The following is a 20371-nucleotide window of genomic DNA, read 5'->3' on the forward strand; positions in this document are numbered from 1 at the left end:
GAGGCTTAACTTCAGTGGATAGCATACATTTCTTTGGTGACAGCTAGCAGGTAAGCGAGGAAAAAGAGATGGACACATGCTTGGATGTGAATATGAATGAAGAACAATTTTCTTAGCCCAGAACTGAATCAGGATCCCAGACTGAAGTTTTGCTGAATTTTACATGTGTTGTTAAGCTCTTCAGACTTCTGAGCAGCAGCAATAAATCTTTTTCTGCTAATGACATCAAGGCAGCATGGCAACTACTTAGGCAAAACCGTTTTGCACGCATGCATACAGACACGTGCCCTTTTGGTGCCTGCTTGTTGGAAGAAAAATGCTCAGTAGATCAAAGACAGATGTGCAAAAGTAAAAAATATCTTCTTAGTCATTGGTGTGGATGAAGCTCTGTTAAAGAAATGAAAAAAGGGAAGAATTCTGATGAATTCAGGTGCTGGCTCAGCAGCTCAGTATGTAATAGGACTGTTCCTTTGCTGAAAACTCAGGCACATGCATCTGAACAATACAGTATCCATGGATAGTTAGGGGAGCTACTGCATGCTTTTCAGCCAAATCACCCTCATTTTAGCTGCAATTTCCCACTAAGTACAGCAGAATGGAGAACCTATCCCAAGCATGAGGAGATGCAGCAAGACATCAGTAAAATACTATGAAGACAGACATTGAATGTTCACCTCTATATTCAGTGGATTGTATTGTGACATTTTCTGGTAATATCTTGGTGGACTTTCAGCAGAGAATACCTTTAATAGGAGCAGAGAGTACCTTTAATAGGAGCAGAGAGCAGAGTCCTTTTGAAAAACAAAAATTATTTTCATTGCCACCCAGAAAGATGCCATAGATCCTGCTACTTACACGGATCTACTATTAACTCTTAATAAAACACCTAACTGCTTTTGAAAATCTGGTCTTCTGTGTTTTATTAGTGTCCCCTTACCAGAAAAAAGCCTATTGCCCCAGCCTCCATTCACACAACAACTCTAGTCCTCCAGAATTTATAAATTAAATAAGCATATCAGAGACCTTAATCTGGATCATCCAAGAGTTTCTTTGGAGTTTTTATTCCAGTTTCCAATCAAAGAGATAAAGAGCTGGAATTCAGAGTCTTGTCTTCTGCAGTGAGGTGTTTCTTCTAAAGCAAGAACACCTCAGGCTGACCTTGGGCATTTGTATCCCCTCTCAGATCGCGTCAGCTCAGCTGCACGATGAATTCTTAGTTGGAGGTCATACATAGACAGCATTCACGAGGCAACCAGCAGTGAGATGGGCAGCCACTCCCTTGTGACTCCTCCAAGGTGCCAGCAGTTTGTATGCAACTGAACAAACTGAGTGCCCATGGGGAGATGTGTATGTGCATGCAGAAAATTAGCAAAACACCCACCTTGCCAAGGAGGCCAGGTTGGTGGGATGTGTGCTCGACAAGCAGCAGCCTGTGTCTCCTGAATCTGGAGGCAGCTGTGGCCCAGCTGATGTTATGATAGGCAGTCAGCCTGTGTGTGTGTTCAGCTTCCACAAAAGGGCCAAAAAGGCAGGTGAAAATGCAACACTGCCAGCTTGCCTGGGCCTGCCTGGCATTACGCACCCAACTAGTGTAAAAAAACATTGCCTTCTTTCTCCTGGGAAGTTAAAACAATCACAGTTGCCTGTTGTCTTTGGAGAAGCTGTTTACTGTGTCTGTTCCCACCGGCAGAACAAAGGGTTTCTTAACCTTTTGGGGCTTTCCAGAGAACAAATATGAGCTCAACATAAGGCAGAGTTACTGACTGAGGTACAATGCTGCCCATCCTTCTGTCTTGGGCTGTTTCACAGACCCAGCTGAGACCAGCAAGTCCGGGTGGAGACACTCTCCAAGGTGCAGCCAACACTCATAGCTGGGGTACCTCTTCAGGACTCACAGAATCACACAGAATCACACAGAATCACCAGGTTGGAAAGGACCCACTGGATCATTGAGTCCAATCATTCCTAACACTCCCTAAACCATGTCCCTAAGCACTCCATCCACCCGTTCCTTAAACACCTCCAGGGAAGGCGATTCCTAAGGGTCTGCAACATCTCTGATGCCACCGCCCACTATCTGGAGAAATGAGGCTTTGAAAGGGCAGCTTGATGCACCATCTATGGTTCATTGCCCAGCTGGATGGATGTCCTGGAGAGGGGAGAGCTGAGGCTGTCATGTGCTCTGGCACAGCTCAGTGTCTTTGGTGGTGATGTCAAGAGTAGGTAGAGATGCTGTTTGGTTGATCTGTGGAAGGCAAAAAGCTGGGAGACCTGCAATGCATCAGAGGAAGGACTGGAATTTAAAAATATCTCATCAGCTTAGAAAAACAGACTGAAGAAAGTAGGGTGAAATTCAGTAGACACAAGTACAAGATGCCATACTTAGGCTTGAGCAAACAATTCTTTAAACCTTTCAGTCTGAAAGTGTGAGAAGGAGTCCTGCTTTGCTAAGCCCTGGAAAAGCCTCAGCTGGATTTCCATGCTCAGTTTCATGATCAGCTAGAAGGTCAGACCTCTACACAATTTCTTTATGACTCACTGTAAAACAGGGGCTCTGTAAAACAACACTGGCTATTTAAAGATCTGTCATCATTCCCCTCTGGTTTGGTTGACAGTGTAAGCTTCTGGGGTTGCAGTCTGAGAGCACTAGAATTAAACTTTGAATTTGTCCTGGAAGACATGGCCAGAAAGTGTAGTATTGGAGACACCCTTTGAGTGGAAGAAACCATAGTGATGTCATTGTGGTGGGGAATACACCTTGCTTCACTCCTGTGATATTCCAAGTCAACAGTGGTATTACTCCAATAACATCAAGAGACTTAGGCTGATGTGAAACTGAAAATAATGCATTGTTTAATTAGATTCTGATAAGAAGAACAGGGGGTAACATGTAGCTAGAAAAGATTAATTGCAGCTTCATTTCCCAAGTTAGTTCCAGGTAGGATTGCCTCTGGTCACAACACAGTTTCACTGTAATAGTGCTGCACATCGTTAAAAGTCAGCAGTCATTTATTTTGCACTGAACAGACTACATTATGAGGGAGATAATCCAGTTTGCTGTCATTTTTGGCAACTTGTTAATGACACAGGGCAGCATAATATCGCACAAGTCCAGAATTTAGCTGCTAAGCTTCAAGCTTCACGCTTTGCACATAGTGTCATTCTTCAGAAATAGTTTTTGCTTTATCCACAAACTCTGCATTAAATTTATTGTCACTTCTGGCTAGTGTCTGAAGGGCAACCAAATGACATTTTTCTTCATGCCTGTTATGTGATGTAGTAAAAAGGAGGGGGGAAAAAAGCACTCACAATTAACATGGCCAGACCCTTTGTAAGAAGGAGGTGGAACAGAACAGAGAACAAATATGATCTGACTCACTCAGAAAAACTTTTAACAAATCTTCCATTTCTCTAAATCTATATATGTCCTTTGTCTAGAGGGAAAGACCGTTCAGTGGTGTGGATATTAGCCTAGGACCCAGGTCATTCTGAGCTGACCTGGACCATGTTCCTCCCTCCCTCTCGTAACCTCTCCCTATCTCCTAATTTCCAGGTAAAGGAAACTCGGGCCTGTGGTCCAGCCAGAAGCCACAGCACACACAACTGGCAGCACCAGGGCTTCAGGTTTAAACCTAGAGAGCAAGGATAGATGAAGCTTTACAAAGGTGAGCTTTCATGGCATCCTATAGATATCCTGGTCCTCTGCCCGCTGATGCTTTGGGGATATTGCTCAGCTCTGCCCTCTGATCACAGACAGGTGTCCTTCCCGAGGTGGTGGGAAGCGTGGAGAATTTGTTCTGGGGCATCCACAGCTCTTTCTGGTGTGGCCTCTGTGGCCACAGTAAAGCCTGTTTCCTGGTTTTTGCTTGCATGAGCGCGTATCTTCTGAATTTTACTTTGACTTTCAGGGAGAAAAAAGGAAAGTCTGCTAAAAATGGATGGCTCACTGCCATTTCCACGGCACGTTATCAAGATCGCTCTCCACTGCATCAACCTTTCCTAGATCAATTTTGCCACAAGTTTGATTTTTGGGAGCATTTCATGCTAGAAATTGTTCCAGGTTCACAGACCAAACGAATCCTTCTGGAAATCATGTATAGTCTGTGTGGTGATCTGTTGGGTTTGTGATTTAGTTTGGCCAGTTAGTTTTACTTGGTTCATTGTTCATTTGGAGTTTCCTGATGAGTAGAGGACACTTGGCTTTCCTGCTTACTCCTATTCATAAAGGGTGGGAACTCAGGCACCCTCTGACAGTTCAGGCTTCTAAGGGCAGATAGGCAGAAGGATCAGGCTGTGGAGGGCATTCAGAGTGGACACAAAAAGCCTGACCTTCATGTCCTGAAGCTGAGGGAGTCTGAAGAGTGGTTCAAAGCATGTAGGAGGAGCTGACACTGGGCGATTGATGGGCAAAGAACATAATCTTAGCAACAGCCTTTTGAAGGGTGGCCTCCAGGAAGAAAAAAAAAAAGAAAAAGGAAAAGAAAAAAGGAAAATTAGTGCAAGCATTGAAGCTTTAGCAAAAAGGTTGACCTTTATTAATGCTAGCTGCTCTGAACTATATCAGTTTACATCAGCAGAGGAATTGAGCCCAAATTTATTTTTCTTACAGAATTCCCTGCTAAACTAATTCACTGGTGAGTGAGATAAAAGTGGGAGGAAGCTGAGTGCCGATTTTGCCCACAGAAAAGCTGCTTCTCAGGCCAGCGCTTCATACAAAATAGCTGTGATCTCATGATTTTGTGCTTTGTGAGAAAGACTGAAATAAAGTCATAACTATTCTGTGCTGCACTGGATCTTATTTATGGTCACAGGAGACATCCCAGCACTCTCAAACTCTCACCTTCCTCACCTCTCCCCACACAAAAACCTATGGTCAGTTGAAAAAGGTCAACATTTGCCAACATGTACACAAACGGGTTGTCATGCTGACAGCGTTGGGGTTTGAGTGGCTGGAGTGAGTTAAATGGATGGGAGTAGGGCTGGCTTCTGCTAGTCCAAGCAGCAACAGATCCATGTTTTGGCAGAGCAGTGATGCCAGACTGACATTCCTTATTGCCAGGCTTCCTGTTAACACCATTTCTTCTGGTACATTTGACCATAATTAATATCCACCACCACCACTTACACCAAGCTATCCCAGCCTTGAATCACAAAAGCCTGCTCAACCAAGGCACAAGGACTGGAGATGGTAACACGCTTTCTGGAAGCAAAAAGAGGAATGATGCACGCGTTGCAAGGATAAAACTTGAGTAGCAGAATAAAATGGAGCCCAGCAGAGCCAAGCTCCCAGCTCAGGCCATGTCGTTCCCAAGTTAAAGCTTGTCCTTTCAAATGCTGTAGCCAAAATGAAGAAAGACAAAAACTAGTGGTCTTAGAACAAAGAGAGGGAGGAAGAGAGGTAAAAGGAAATCTATTTTTAATAGTAGGAAGGGTCTTAGATACAAAGGGTAACCCTGGATAAGAGAATATGGAGTAGGCAGAAACAGCAGCATTTCTAAGTGGCCCAGGAACAAGGAAGAAAGGAAAGCTAAGAGCTGAAGATGACTCATTTTAAGGACCTGAATGAGAAGGAGGATGAGGTATTCAGCAGTTTTCTATGAAGAAGTACCTTTGAAAACAAAGCCCATCTTTCAAAGAAAAATATATGAGAAACAAAACCCAGAAGCCTTTCATGAGAATTTGAATTGTTTATAAATGTCTTCTGCTTTTTTCTCATCCATAAAAAATTTCTTAAGAAATTGATGGATTGCTGTTGTAGGTGGGAGCTTTCAGCACTGTATTGAGACTTGTTCCTTCAAAATACCCTTTCCTCTGCACCCCGAACACTGGAGTGCATTGAGTTCTACTACTGGGCTACTGCATTTCAACTCAGAGATGAGTGCATTTCAGGTGAATATCTGTGTACAGGACAAGATCCCCCACTTTACGTAGGAAAAAAACTGGAAGAGAGAATAAAGACAGACTCTGACGTTTCCCATGCAACAGTTTTCCTGGATGTTTTTTTCTAATGAGTACAGCATCAGTACTGGTTAGGAGATGACCTACTGGAAAACAGCTCTGCAGAGAAGGACCTGGAAGTCCTGGTGGACAACAAGTTAACCAAGAGCCAGCAATGTGCCCTTGTGACCAAGCAGGCCAATAGTATCCCAGAGTGCATGAAGAGGAATGTGACTAGCAGTCTCAGGGAGGTTATCCTCCTCCTCTATTTTGACATAATAAGGCCACATCTGGAGTACTGTGTCAAGTTCTGGGCTCTCCAGCTCAAGAAAGACAAGGAGCTACTGGAGAGACTCCAGCAGAGGGCCACGAAGATGATTGGGAACTGGAGTATCTCTTTTATGAGGAAAGGCTGAGAGATCTGGGTCCATACATCTTGGAAAAGAGAAGACCAAGAGGAGCCCTTATCAATGCTTACAAATATCTAAAGGGTGGGTGTCAAGAGAATGGGACCAGACTCTTCTCAGTGGTGCCCAGCAGCAAGACAAGGGACAATGGGCACAAATTGGAGCACAGGAAGTTTCACCTCAACATGAGGAAAATCTTCTTTACTTTGAAGGTGATAGTGCACTGGAACAGGCTGCCCAGGAAAGCAATGGAATCTCCTTCTCCGGAGGTACTCGAAACCTGCCTGGTGCAACTTGCTTTAGTGAACCTACTTTAGCAGAGGTTTGGACTATTTAGTCTCCAGAAATCTCTTCCAGCTCCAACCATTCTGTGATGAGAGGGGATAGGTATACTGGGAACTTTGGAGGCTGCACTGTTGCTCTTTATTGCAATCCCTCTGTCTCTGGAAAAATTCACCCTAACTGAGCCAAGAACCATCTTCCTGAGGTAGCTCTTGTTTCTGGTGCCTGTTTTTGCTGAACAACATAACTTTACACACCACTTTGTAACACTGCTCTGTATCACATTTGCAGGGCTACTTTATCATGCTCATGTTTCTAGACAAGTAATTCCACTCTCCATTGGGTGTTAATCCCTTGCAAATATTTCTGTACAACTTTATCACTCAGCCAGTGCCTTCAAATTTACCTCTGAAGACCCTCATATCTCTGGTAACTGCTGTTACTCTTTTCCTTCATGGTCACTCAAGACTATTCTGCTAACAGCCTGGCCAATGTACACATTTCTGTTTCAACCGTCAAGTCCTCCTTATAGACCTACCTCATCTCTATCTTTTTTCCATAGGCAACAGCTGTTGTGACAGTGATGGTGACATTTCTCCTCTGTGACCTGAACCCATTGGGGCAGCTATTCCCAAACTGCACAGCTGGTGATTTCAAGTCCTGTGGTATCCAACTGCTATCTCTACACTCATAGTCTCCCTTGGTGCTCCTGAATGTGAAGTTATTTTTTCCCTGCCTCTCCACCGTGCATTAATTTGTAATGAGGGAAAGTAAGTTGCTCACTGTTCTGCTTTATATAATTACATATTTGGAACTTTAATTAGAATGCCACTAAAATCAGAGAAGACAAATGAATCCAGATCTAAGACATTATTTAACCACGTAAATGCATTTTCAGATTGAGACAGAGCTCTTTGATAGCAGAGCCACTTAAAGCAATCCACATTGGTAACATTATTTGCTAAGGAACCATGCACATGCTACCATCTGCACCCATCAAAACTAAGGGTGCTTTAAATCATCCAGTGCCAAAATTAATGCAAACAACCTGCAAAAGGATAAAGAACAAAAAAAATAACATACCAGCCCTGGGGCCTCTCTCTCTAATCTTTAGAAGAGCCTTAGAGTAGACACATCAATTATTTTCTTTGTTCCTCCTTCTGTACACTGTTTGCATTACAATTTGGCATAATGATTTAAGAAGCCTTGAGCTGTGTTGGATGTGGGTGGTGGATTCATGGCTTGGAGATGGTGTTGTTGTTGTTGTATATTACTGTCTAACTCTCAGCAGACTGAGCTTACTGTACTGTATTTGCAATTAATTTATCAGTTTGCATGTGTGTGTTTATATATTGTAAATATTATGTATAATGCATGCATATCCTTGTAGCTATAAAGCACTATAATTTCATTTTTTCCCTCTTTTTGCTGTAGACAGTAAATATCTGCTTAGATTTCTCCATTCTTTGATCACCTAACACATGACATAGTGAGTTTTGAGGCATATGGTTGAGCAAAGTAATTTTTTTTTTCTTATGTTGACGGTTCTTAAGCTGCAGTGATGTAACTCCAAGCAGATAGCAGGACACTGTGGGTACAAAACAAGGTATGCACTTCGTAGATGGAACCTGGATATTCAGGCAGTTTTCCTGTGCTAAGGATTTGGTTCAGAAAACAATCCGTTAGAATCTGTGATATTTCTTCTCAATGAGGGTGATAGGAGAGACGCTGAGCACATTGAGTCAATAAAATTGTGCTGGAATAACTAGAAGAAGGATATGATACATATTAGTCTCAGGCTGTACCATTGGCACATCATCCAAGAAAGCTGAAATAGTTGCATTCTTCTAAGATTCAGGTATGCTTTGAGGTGCAAATATCATTTAAGAAGCACATATACCAACAATTCATCTTGTGGCCTTTTTCCTTAACACCACAGACTTTAGGCCTGATCCAAGGATGATGTTTGCTCCCTGGCTTCAATGGGCTTTCATCTGAGTCATCGTTTGGTGTCTTCCACTTAAACCAGAACCAAAGTTCTGCAGTGAAATAAGTGCATACAGGTCAATTAAGCAGCAAGGACAGTATTGGAATATATTTAGTTAGCAAGATTGCTATTGAGGAAACTTTATGCTTGAACTGTAACTGGTCAGTAATCAGGAAGAGAAGCTAGTTATTAAAAGCATCAGTAATTCTCTCTCAAACTGACATGAAAGTTGATTTAGGGAACCGATCCTTTGACAGCATGGCGCACAAGCCCTAGCATTTTACAGATTAGGTATTGACTGGGTTTAGTCAAGGCCTGTTAGGAAATACTCAGAGCTGTACAGCAAATGTATTGGAGCTAATGGTAGTTTTTCAGTACTGTCTAGTTAATAAGGAAACATTGGGATGAATAACTTGCTTGTCCTTCCTAAACTCTTGCACTGCAGTGTCTAGCTCATCAGCATCCCTTACTGAGTAGGTGGCTGGAGGCTTACCCTCTGCTAAACACCTCAGAACCACAAGACATGGGTTATGTAGAAGCTAAGTGAAGCCCTACCACTCTCTTGCGACTACCTTCTTCCTTCCAGACACAGGGACTGATAACCTTGGCTGTCGCAGAAATGGAGCAGGCTGTGTGAAACAAAGATCACATATTGTCCAGCTGCATGGAAATCTGCAGGTTCTTTATGCTATATTAGGGTGGATAGGAAACTAATAGACAGTAGATGCATGGCAAGTTGTTTCATGGCACTAAAGAAATGTGAGAGAGAAGGCTTTGCTGCTTTAGCTTTACCACCATCCTCATTGAAAATCAGACAGTTCTGGATCATGCTTACTCCAATGTTACTTATTTCTTGGACAGTGTAACAGGTCCTTGTGCAGAGTATGAGTTAATTTCTGCACATGTAGGGTTTCAGAGCAGTATTTGTAAGCCAGGCTTGCAAGATGTTTATCATCCAGTCAGAGCACTTTTTTACAGTCAATCTCCTCTCCCCACACCTAAGTTGGAGATGAAAAAGTGCTAACATGTAAAAGAATGTGGGAATGACAAGTTGTGCTCTGCGGTCACACAAACTATCTCCTGTGTGGCCTTTACACCATAAGGGATTTTGTGTTTGATGTGAGGACAAGCCTAGCATTTTAATTGAAATCCTGCCTACATTAAAGTCACGCTTGCTGTGAAGTCAAAGTTACAAGCGAGTCCCACATTCCACTCAAAGATACTTCTTGACTCAAAATCTCGCTAGGCTGGCCAAACTTTGTATTTGAAGAGCCTTATTTATATATTTTGCTTAGAGCCTGAGATAAAGCCAGATGGGTTTTGCTTGCCATTAGCAGATTTGACAGTGCTCTAAGGGAGATGCCATGCTGCAGAGCAAGCAGTGGAACACACCTGCTGGGCATGAGGCCACACACAAAGTATGAGGCAGTACCTGGCAAGGATGAGGAGTTCCCACAGATTTCTGCTCTCATTTCCAGGGGGTGAAACTAGGGTAAGTATAAACTAACATATATTTCCCCAGTGCTAGGAAAATCCCCATGAATGCAGCCACACTGCACAGTACATTTATTAGACAAACAATCTTATGCATATGTATTGATAGGCATTGTCAAGGAGGTAAGCTATGGATGGTCCAAAATTCATGCTACTCACACTTCTTTGGCACTTGAACTAGAACTTCTTCCCTGCTTTAACCAGGTAAGCAAAATCTCCTAAGTTTAGTTAACTTGTTCACTTTCAATAGGCAGATGATCTTCTCTCATTAACAGCTTTCTTGACTAAGATATCTGAGGATGAACTAGTCACATAGAGGAAACCCAGAAACTAGAAATAAGACCTATTCTACAGAATCACATCCTTGGTATCTTTTCTTTGATATAGGAAAGCAAGAAACCTCCATGACAAACTGTGAACCTTTTCAGAGGTAGTATGATGGTAATAATATGTTTTTTAAGTTCACATTTAAGAAAGTTGGGGGCAAGACCGCAATGATGGGATAAAACAGTCATGTGGCAGCCCAGTACTTCTAAAGAAAATAGTTTGGCTGTTTCTGCAATTTTTTCAGTCAAGAATAAAATCATACCAAAGTGTGAAAAGCAAATCCTCTTATTTATGAATAACAGGATAAACCCAGCCCTTGCTGAAAATTTATGTATCATTTGATCATTATGTCCATGGCTATAATTAGAAAGGCACAAAAGGATATCACAGAGGATAAATAAAGTTGTTACTTGGCAGGGGTCTGATTTTGATTACATTTGTAAGGCATAGTTGGGTAAGTTTCTGCTTACATTCTAATTTATGAGGATATGGGTCAAAGTCATTTGCTACAGCTCAGAGTAAAGCCAGGAGATACATTCTTTACCTATTATGACTAATATGACATCTGTAGAGAGTTAAATAAAGAGTATCTCTCCTTCAAGATTTTTTAAAGCATCCTTCTACTACTGAAACAGGAAATCAATTCCAGGTTAAAGTGTTGTTATAACACCAAACCCAACAAAGCGAGGACAACCTCAGACATGTGCCTGAAACCTAGTAAGCTTCCAGAAGAGTTCTGTGTTCAAGGCAGAGTATGTGGAAGAAGTCAAGAAGTGGAAATTGTGTACCAGATTCCTTATTTTACTATACTAGTTGGAAGAGAGAAAATGAAGTTTCACCAGTCTGACTCACTGATTAAAGGGTGGACAATCACAGCATACACGTTTAAATAAAAATGTTTCTGACCACTTGGTCAGCAAGGCTAAAATACAACCCTAACACCTCAGCAAGAAAGAAGAGGCCTTGAGTCAGAAAGATATTGCATAATGAGGTGGCACATAGACTGAAATCTACTTGCCTGGATTCAGGCCCAAGTTCTGCCACTGACCTCTGCTGTCTTCTCAAGTCAACCAGGTATACCAGGATTTGAATAAAGGATCATTATTTTGCATGACTCTGAAAACCCCAAGAGTGGGTTTTTGCAATCTCCCAAAACTCAAGCAAAAAATGAAGAATTTTTTCAGCTGAGCAGAACTCTTAAAAATTACAAAAATGGCTTGATCCTGCAAAATTAGAAGCTGCTTATTACTCACTTATGCACATCACAGACCCACTGCAAGATTTAACCGATGACATGCTCTAAATCTTGGGATGGAAAATGGCTCTCACAATGAATGGAAAATTTATTCTTCCACTGGCACCCATTCTTTTTTTTCCCACACATAAAGAATTCCAGTTTAAATTGTGGCGTGTCAGCCATTTTGATACATTAAGGGATAGTCCAAACAATTATAGGATTATACCAACACGTGATGCCTTCGGAACATTTTAAGAAGTGCAATGAGGTTTCAAACAGAAATTGGCCCTGATGCAAAACAAATACCAAGGTAAATCATCACCTCAAAACCTGAGACACTTACTGTGACTTTTGTTAACTTAGGGTATTTACTGTATTGTGCATCAGATGAAATGTGATCACCTGGTGCAAATGTCCTAAAAAGAAGAGATTTACAATGGGTCTGCTTCCAGTGTTGGATTATAGGTGATTCTCTCCCACCACTTCATTATATACTTCATTATATACTTCAATGAAGTATTAAAGAACATGACTTTCTTGTGCACAGGATCCCCTGCGTGTGAGTATTTAGGAGTTTGTCTATATCAGGATGTTTATATTTATTAGAAGCAAAAGGTTTTTCACAAATTTAAAACATCAGCTACAGAAGTAACTTTGTTAGGCCTTATTACACCAGCTGGAGAAACATGAGTCACCAAGGATGTAGCCATTTACATGGTGGCTACACTGAGCCATTCTTAGGTACAGAAGTATTTCCCAATAGCATCTATGCAGGAGGGAGTCTAGTCTCCTGGAAGCAAATCTCTATATACATGCCTGGTCTCTGCAAGCAGCTGATGAAGGTGATCAGGAGGTAACCCTGAGTACAGTTCTAGGCAGTGCAGGACCTACTTAACTCCATGCAGCTATGCAAGTAACCTTGCAGTCAAAGCTTGCCCTGTTTAAATTTTGCATTGCAGGTCAAAGGTGCAGCAGATCTCTTTGACAACAGCTGTGGGAACTTCCTTCAGAACATAAGGTGTGTGCTTTGAAGAGCTACTGTTGTGGTTTGAGCTAAATTAGAGTCAGTTTTGTGACTAACTCAGTTGCTCTAAATAACTTCATTCTCTGAAAAATAGCTGCATGTTTTTGAGGCGGTGTTCCTCTCTAAAAGTGATAACACAGGGCACTGATACGCAAAAAGGCTATTGTTTATACTTATCCCTATAGTAACCAAGGCCATCCTCAAACTGGCAGGAAAAGGCATTGTCTGTCTGTTTGCTCCTGATCCCAGGTCTATATGTTCCTGAATACAGTTCCTGAGTCCAGCTCCCTCCTAGCCATGGACCCATTCCCTCATGTCTACTCTACAGTAATTTTGGTGACATATAGTTATTGAGGGGTGGGGGCATGATCTGATATACTTGTATATATTTAATTACTTCCTAATTATTTTCATCATCATTATTATTATTATTATTATTATTATTATTATTATTATTACTATTTCATTAAAGTTGTAGTTTTAGTTTCCAACCTGCAAGTCTCATTTTTCCTTTCCCTCTTTCCCTGAGAGTATAAGGAAGGGATTTGGGCATCCAGCTACGAGGTTTTAGCTGCTGAAATTAGCCTATCTGTGTTTAAACTCTGAGAGCTACCCGAAGAATTTATCATCTGAATAGGCCTTTGCTTCCTATTTTGTGGCATTTACTTATAGGTTAATATTTTTCATCTCACATCCCAAGAAAGTTTGTCTTGTGTTCTCAGGGGTATTGCAAATGAAATCCATGCAGTTTCTCTTGGGTGATGGATTTCTTTTTTTAAGAAGCATGCTTTCAAATTCTGTGGTACCAGCCACGTTCAGCAACTTTGTCATTCACAGCAGCACTGATGCTACACTGTTCTTATAGCATGTGTGGTAGTTTTTGAGAAATTTGATACCAAGTTCTAAAGGATTTTGGCCTTTCCGTTCCTTCTCTAAATTTTTCTCTGACATTCCCAGCTTTCTTCTCTTCCTTGTTCCTCTGAGATTTTTCCTCAGGGGACAGTGTCTCTGAGTAATTTTATTACCTAGGATGCTGTTAAATCTGCTTGTGATTATGTCTTTGCTCAGAAGTTTCTGATTTTAAAAATTTTTAGAATTTTCCTTGTGACTCACAGTGTCCACTACATGATATCACAGGAATAACGCCCTAAATGGGAGGCATGGGAAGCACAGAACTCTTCTGCTTTGTCTTGGGTGACAAAGAGATGGACACAGGCTTGTATCTTTGCTGCCGTACAGCTCCCAGGAGAATGTCAGGATCCACAAAGTCAATTTGTCTCATAATTTTGTAGATGGGCTGTGGAAACTTTGATATCCCCAAGCTATGTAGAAATGGAGAGTTAGCCATCACTTTTGCAACCCAGATGAGGTTCATTTTTTTCAAAAGTACTTGTTATTTTATGACTGCAACCTGGAAGGCCACAGAAAAAATGTTCAGTCTTGCAGAGGATTCTAAATCTCATCATGCTGACAGTGACAAATACGTACAGATTATGCAGAGCCTGAATGCTGAGTGAATTCACCAACCCAGTAGGAAAGTTTCCTCTCTTAATTACACAGGAACAAGTAGGGAATTGCTCTAGTGATGTGACTCATTTTGGATAGACACCAATACAGGAGAGAACACAATCTGGCGCCTTGAATGCTGCCAACAAAAGCCCAGTTGTATTATCCCATGATCTGACTGTGGCAGCCAGTCTCTCTGAACTGATGTCTGACCCAGCTCCCACAGAAGTCAACGTAAGCCTTTGCACTGATTAAAATGCTTTTCAGTAGACCCTCTTGGCAGCCGGATTGGATTTCAGATCAAGGCCTCCATTACCTGCTTTGTTTGAAACTCACATCCTCGATGGTGCTGACCTAACTGTCATCTTATCTCAAGACGGGCCACGCTTTGACTGGGGGGTTGGATCAGTTGACCTTCTCTGAGATATTCTCTGTTTCTCTATGACTTTGTAACAAATAGGGCTGTGGGAGACACAGCGATGCTCTCATCCATCAGCTCAACCTGTACTTTCAATGGAATAAAGACTCCCCAGCAAGTGTCCTTGGGAATTTCAGGCATTATTTAACTACTATATTAGCATACCTGTTTTTATTACCTTATGATGCTCTCATCCTGTTACAACATAGATCAGGACAAGCCTCAAACCCCAAAGATTTATCTTCCCTGAAGGAATGCTTCCAAGAGTTTAACCCAATAAACAATGGAGCTTAGCTGGGATTTAGGAGGAATGACTTTTCCTATTTAATTTGCAAGGCCTGTTTTTCCCTGCCTCACTACAAATTTCCAGAATTTGAGGTGATGGGGTTTCATTTAAATACTTTAAACTCCCTGGAAAAAAAAATCAAACACATTTAATTTTTCATCCAGAAAAAAATCTCAGATGACACAATTTTGGAGCTATATGGCAGTGACACCAGACCACTGAAAAATATAGTTTCTACAGTGTTCACGAAGTGACCAAGTTTTGTGCCCAGCAAACTTTGTTTTAAATATTCACTTTTAGGGCTTCTGGGCTTTGCAGTTTGTTTTACCTCTTCCATCTCAGTCTGAGTTTTCACACATTCGAAAAAAGCTACAATTTTTTTCCTGTGGAATTTTAGAACAAGGTTGGGGATGTGATAGCAGGATTAAATAAGTATGTGCAAACGAATATCTATTAAAAAAACAGAATAGAGACAGAGATACGGACTGTCTAGATCTGGCCTTTCTGCCAGATTCCTGTGTAGAGTGTGGATTATGGAAAGAATGGTGATCTGCTTGACTGACCAGTGAACCATATCACTCTTCTTCCTTATTACTTTTGACCTGATGAATAGCTTACGAATTGCTGACAATGTTCCCTCCACGAAGCAGATCGTACACTTATAAGAGGCAAGCTAGTCCCTGCCCGCTCCCTCTCCCTCCTCCCAGGATTCAATGCCCCTGTCCTAGTTTGGACAGGCTTTCTGTAAAATCATGTTACAGTTTGGAGATAGCAGTTCTCTGATATCAGAGAGGTTGCATTAGGCTAATTTACCTTCTCCTTCTTCTCTTGAAAATCCAAACACAAGAGTTGCACATTTAGGATGAAAAAAATTATCCCAGAATCCTCCAGATTACCTACAGAGTTGAGAAATGACTGAACTAGAAAAATAAAAGATGCATAGCAGCTGTTATATAAGTGAAGTATGAATTATTGATAATTAATGGAGAACTTGTCCAAATCTTACCATAATTGCCGTATTCTTACTAAAGATGATATGTGGTCCAAAGCATGAGTGTTTTGGCAGCCAGTTTGGTACCACACTAAACATATAGTGTGCAGGTCCAATAATATTTGCTGTGATTGTGCTATTAAACTGGCAGTGTTTTGCTCCCTAGATATAATCAAGAGATTCAGGGTCTGAGATTACTATAATTTTATAGAGTAAATTCTTGGTCAAAATTGTATTCAATCCGATAGAGCCCGCTACTGAAATCCTTACGTGGTGAAATTACTCATTGACGTCACTGGAGTTTTGCCTGAATAAGAACTTAAGAGTAAGGCCCTGAGGGATTAGTTGTACTCTTCTCTACTTACTCATTAAGTAAATCCTATGCAGCTTCTAAGGAATGCAAAATGGTGTGAGTGGAAAGATGGGTCTTACATAAAGTGAAGAAGATTTTACTGGATTTATTGCAGACACCTCCATTTAGGCTACATTTTACATGGTTTTTTTTTTTTTTTCTTCTTTGGAAGAGTGCTTTCTATAGAAGAACAGGAACAAGAACATCTGTAATCTGGATATGGTAGCCAATATGACATCAGATGTCTCAAGAATTTGGTCTTAACCCTTTTTGATGTGGAGACCCTCTAGAAAGCTTTCAAGTGAAGTGCAGACATTCTAAGGAATTCGGACAGCCTGCCAGTAGAGTTTCTGTTGTTGTTGTTCACGGACCTCTTGAAAGTAGCCCACCCACAGAACCTCGATTTAAAATCAGTGCTCTAAAAGGTTGGCTTTTACAAGAGAGGCAACAGCTGATGCTACTTGGGCTGGTCCCCAGAAGCATATAATCATTTGAGGGTGGAACATTTGGATCCAGTGCAATCACTGGCCAACTCCAGGGCCTTCAGCATCTGCTGTGCACCCTTCTTGCTCCAAAATGATGTACAAATTTTCCTGCTGGATAAGAACCAGGATTCATCACTTACACCTGTCCTTCCTGCTTGATTGGTCCAAATTGAGTAACGTGGACAACAGGAGGAGAAGGCCATGCTTTTAGGAAAGGAGTCTGTCCTGCTTTCCCCCTCCACACTACAAATAATCTTACAGCAGCCAGAGGACGGCAAGACTTCTAATTTCCTCAGGCATAAAGGTTTATTTTCAGAGACAGATTCCATCAAACCTGAAGGATGTGGTGTAAGTGCAAAGCCAAAAGACTGCCTTTTTCCCTGGACCATGGCATGTGCCCATGCTAGATCATATCTAGAGGGCTTGACTTCTTGAGGGACTCTGGCCCTGTCAATCCTGGAAAATGGGCTTTAGTTCCCTAGGGTGGCTTCCTAAAATCCCTCTAGGGGATAGATACTTCCTAATAGATAAAAGTTCTTCCTAATAGATAAAAGTTCCACTACCCCCTGCCTGTCCCCTGGCAGGAGTACACCATTCTATGTTTACAAGACTTTCTTTGCCTTATGGAAAACACCAACAAGCCATTGATTTACCATTCAGTGGCTACTACATTTCTATTGTACAGTATTAAATTCACTGCCTCTGTTCTCCATTGCCATAGACCTCCCCCTTCCACAGCAAGTCAATGCCAAGAAGCTGTTGAATGCTCTCTGATGTTTTCAAACCTCTGAACACCCTTTTATCCTGCAGATTGGCTGGTACTGCTGCAGCCTGGGTATGCAAAGGTGCTACCCACCCTCCCCTATAGGTGGCATGAAAGGGGACCCATCAGTTACTCAGCCCAGCGCTCAACCAGACACAGGCATGAGAGATGAAAAAAGTTCAGATCTCCTCCTTTAAGAATTAACACTTTGATTAATCACATTGACATTCAACTAAGATGTAGATTAATGCATACTACTCCAGGCCTACAGAGAGTACTGGGTTTTACTGATGAATATTTTCTAGTATCTTTCATCTTGTTTGGGACAATCCGTTTCTCAGCCTCTCAAACCAAGCCATGAATAAGAGACTAACCCAAAATATTATCTCCTTCAGCATTTTTCAATATTCTTCCTAAGCATTAGGGTTCTTTTTCTGAGGGTAGAAAACTTAGCCAACCTTGCCATGTCCCAGCAAGAACAGGCACTTTGTTTGTTGTGTCATGAAAATGAACAAAACAAATATTTACCCAAAGGTTCAGCATGACTGTTAAAGCTTGAGTAAATCAATCACTGCAGGTTAATCTTTACTCATAACACTATTTTTCCTTTCCAAAAGTACTGTAACCAATAGATTGCAGAGTTACATGGTCCTTCAACATGCCACTGTCAGGAGAAATACTTAATGGAGAAATCTGGCACAGCAGATGCTTTTCCACCCAATGCTCTGTGGAGCTCAAGAAGTTTATGGGTTGCTGTGCTGTATCTTAAGGACATTAAAGATCCAGTTTCAGCTACAATCCATCTGGAAAAATACCATGAATGTGAAACTGTTGGGAGTTTAGGGGAAGTTAATGTTCCCTGGCACATACATATCAGCACAGTTCAATTACACAGTTACAAGCATGCTTTTCTTCTAAATTGGCTCTGTGGAACAGATCCTAACATGTCATACCAAGATGTTTGCTTTACAAAGGGTTATTGTGCTGTGATTTATACAAAGGAGATGAGCATAAGAAGATATAAGAAAACATTTGCAAGGAATTTAGACCATGGTAAACAACGGCTGTTCTCTGCCCTGAGAGAGCAAATATTTTTGTACCTGCAAATCTCCAATTAAGTTGGGTAAGTAGTAGAGTTACCCAGCTTAACTGAATACTAAAATAGAAACCTGAGATGAGTAAGGTGTCTTGCCCACTGCAAGGCAGCATTTTTTATTTAAGAGTCAGTATGGATGGTCATTTCGCTGTCTGCACATCTAAAACAGGCAGCATCACTGCACAAAATTGAGGCAGGAAAAACACAAGGACCAAGAACAGAAGTGGAGTGTTTTCAGTGGTGGAAGTGTATTTTTAGAGCAGGGTAGGTGATAGAGTAAAGGTGGACAAGGTGGGATCCTTTACACTGCATGTGGCTGATCCAGCTAATGGTTATTCCAGAGGGATTCTTAAAGGATCTTCTTACTTCCCCGGAAAATCCTTTTTCTCTTAGAGAAAAACCTAGAATACTCTTCGTTTGGACGAAAACCAGACGGTGACAGGGTCTGGGACTGTAAGAAATACACCTTATGTGTCCTGGCTACCTTTTGGACAGCTGGAAATGATTCCAAATTTTCACTGACTAAATGTCTCCGTTCTTTCTGTGAAGATTTTCTGTGACAGTTAGAGGGAAAATCTCAGCAATGTACAATCAAGGGATCTGCTTTCTGGGTTCAATTGAGCTGAACTGTAAGCATTCCCCATCAGAGGGTGAGCATGCTGCAGAGATCTGCAGGTGGGATCTGTGGCACAGGTCATGGGACAAGAGGTCCCACTTCTCCTCTGGCACTCCCTGTGAACTTCAGCATAGAGTATCCCAGTCACCAGGGTGTCAAGCAGTGTGTGTGGTTTGCAGCTACCCATGCACGTGGCCAGGAAAATGTTCCATCTTTTTCACTCCTTAAAGCCAAACAGGAACTGTTCTTGGAGGAAAGCTGCAGTCAGACACCAGTGGTGTATTATTGCAGAGATACCTGGGAATCTGCAGCCAGTGATTGGAGAAAGTGATACTAGGTGGTCTTAGAGTTTTCTCCTGCCTCAGTCAATGAGGATCTCAGAAGCCTCAGTGAGCTGTTGTTGTTCTCCCCATATGGCAGCTATCATCTTTCCTTACTCTGCTAGATCCAAGAGTGTCTTCCAGCAGTGCTATTCTCTAATGTACAAGGTGGACCTTGCTTCTACATCCAGCCAAACCTAAATATCCTCCCTTTCTCTTGCCTGTGTCAGGACTACTGCAATAATTTGCTTCCTCCTGACAAATTTACTCTTGCAGGTCCCCAGAGATGATTCAGGTGCTTCCCAGCAGTGTGTAATCATAGAATCATAGAATGGTATGAGTTAGGAGGGATCTCAAAGATCATCTATATCCGATCCCCCTGCCATGGGCAAGGACACCTCCCACCAGACCAGGCTGCTAAAGACCCCATCGAGCCTGGCTTTCAACACTCCCAGGGAGGGGGCATCTACAACTTCCCTGGGCAACCTGTGCCAGTGCCTCACCACCCTCATTGTGAAGAATTTCTTCCAATTGTCTAATCTAAATCTTTCCCCCTCCCAATTTAAAGCCATTCTCCCTAGTCCTACCACTACATGGCCTTGTAAAAAGTCCCTCCCCAGCTTTCCTGTAGCCCCTTCAGGTACTGGAAGGTCGCTATAAGGTCTCCCCATAGCCTTCTCCTCTCCAGGCTGAGCCATTCCAACTCTCTCAGCCTGTCCTCACCTAAGGGGTCTATAACCTGATTAGCATCTCTTAACTCTGTGTTCCCACTTGTATGAGACCCTTCTGTCTACCCTCTCTGTAGAGATCCGATTTACAGGGCCAGACATGGATATATCAATT

Source organism: Cuculus canorus, chromosome 1 (genome assembly GCF_017976375.1).
Source record: "Cuculus canorus isolate bCucCan1 chromosome 1, bCucCan1.pri, whole genome shotgun sequence".
NCBI classification, from domain to species: Eukaryota; Metazoa; Chordata; class Aves; order Cuculiformes; family Cuculidae; genus Cuculus; species Cuculus canorus.